This window comes from Salvia miltiorrhiza, chromosome 4 (assembly GCF_028751815.1).
Source record: "Salvia miltiorrhiza cultivar Shanhuang (shh) chromosome 4, IMPLAD_Smil_shh, whole genome shotgun sequence".
In the NCBI taxonomy this organism is placed as follows: domain Eukaryota; kingdom Viridiplantae; phylum Streptophyta; class Magnoliopsida; order Lamiales; family Lamiaceae; genus Salvia; species Salvia miltiorrhiza.
The window spans coordinates 40,045,066-40,047,093 of NC_080390.1; positions in this window are offsets into that span (position 1 = coordinate 40,045,066).

Consider the following 2,028-nt stretch of genomic DNA (forward strand, 5'->3'; position numbering starts at 1 on the left):
AGGCCTCAGTTGAGGAGAGATATTACAGTACGTATTTTACTTCTTGAGTTCTGCCTTAACTCTATCAATTTGGTCCGACCTGCCGGATCGAAAGATGACGATGACGAGAGACCAACAACGCATGGAGCAGATAGAGAAGGCACTGGAGGAACTTCGCGCTACCCAGTCTGCAGCGGCGGCGAAGCAAGCAGCGTCAGATTCTAAACTTGACGCCATTCTCGCCCAGTTGAAATCCTTTGATCACTTTGATCGGGGCCCTGATCCCTCGCTGTCGGAGTCAGAAAGTTTCCCCACTCCGATGTTGCAGAAGATGGAGATGCCCAGTTTCGACGGATCTGATGCTCGTGCATGGCTTGCACGTGCAGAGCAGTATTTCTTGGTGCACCAGACACCTGCGGCGAAGAAGGTGGAGTTCGCCGTGATAGCCTTGTCAGGGTCATCGATGTCTTGGTATCAATTGCTGATCAGGAGAATACCTAATCCCGATTGGGTAACTTTTCGTCAGGAATTGCTGATTCGATATGGCGATGAGTCCGCAATTAACGGCTATGAAGCCTTGCTTGCAGTCAAGCAAACAGGTTCTCTCGAGGAATATATCGCCGCTTTTGAGAATAGGGTTTCACAAATTCCTGATTTCTCGGATGCGCATTACTTGGGATTTTTCTTGGGTGGGTTGAAGAAGCATCTGCGATCCCAGATTCAAGATAGTGTAATTTTCAGCTATTCAGCCGCTTTACAGGCTGCTCGAAAGATAGACCATGCAACATCGCCAGCCCCACCGTCGAATCCTACAAGGTCTGTCCCCACGATGAACTACTCGACACGGCCATCTTACACGCGCCCGAGCCATTCGGCGTCACAAGGTTCCATACCTCAGGCAAGCACATTGCCTACGTATTCCCAGGGTTCATCAGCTCCGCGGAGTTCTAGGAACTTTCGACAGGTCTCCAACGACGAATTTAGGAAACACATGGCAGCAGGAACGTGTTTCCGTTGTGGAGGAAAGTTTGGTCCTATGCACCGTTGCCCTCCTAAAACATTACAGGTGCTGATCGGTGATGAGGATGATGAGCAAAGTGACGAGCTGCAACAACCCTAGGGGGTGAGTTTGGAGGAAAAGGAACTGGAGGAGGCAGCAGAGCTACAGCAGCTCCAATTATCAGAACTAACGTCGTTTGGTTTTGATGGACCTCAGACCATGAAACTGTTCGGTAGAGTGGGAGACACAAGGCTGTTACTGATGGTTGACAGTGGGGCGAGCCACTGTTTTGTGTCCGAAAAGGTGGCCCGAAAGCTAAATTGGCAAATTGAACCCACAACTTCTTTTTCGGTGGTATTGGGTGATGGCTCTCGAGTTCACACTGGAGGAATATGTAAGGATGTTCCACTCACACTGGATACTGAGACATTTTATATCTCTTGCTATGTTTTTCCTATTTGCAGTGTGGATATGATATTGGGTGTGTCGTGGCTGGCTACCCTAGGAGAGGTGAAAGCAAATTGGAGAAATCTTACCATGGAATTTTCGTTGAATGGGCGTTTACAATGCCTGCGTGGAGATCCCTCACTCACTCGCAGGGCCTGTTCCATTCACGAGCTCTGTTCAGGTGAGCAAGGAGATGAGTGTTGGGCGTTGAGGTCTTTGAATGGGGGTGCGACGTTGGAGCGATTCGGGGTTTCTGAGTCCCTTTCGCCATCTGCTAAGAACGAACTGGAGGCTGTTTTGGCAGCCTTTCCGTCTGTGAGTGCGCCCTCAGCGAGTCTTCCTCCAGCAAGGGAGTGTGATCACCGAATTGTGCTTCAACCAGGAGCTGGACCTGTCTCGGTGCGTCCCTACCGATACAATCATTTGCAAAAAGATGAGATGGAGAAGTTGGTGGCCGAGATGATTGCAGCAGGGATTATACAGCCGAGCAACAGTCCGTATTCCAGTCCTGTGCTGTTGGTTCGCAAGAAGGATGGATCATGGCGTTTCTGCGTTGATTACCGTGGGTTGAACAAGATAACAGTACCAGACAAATATCCAAT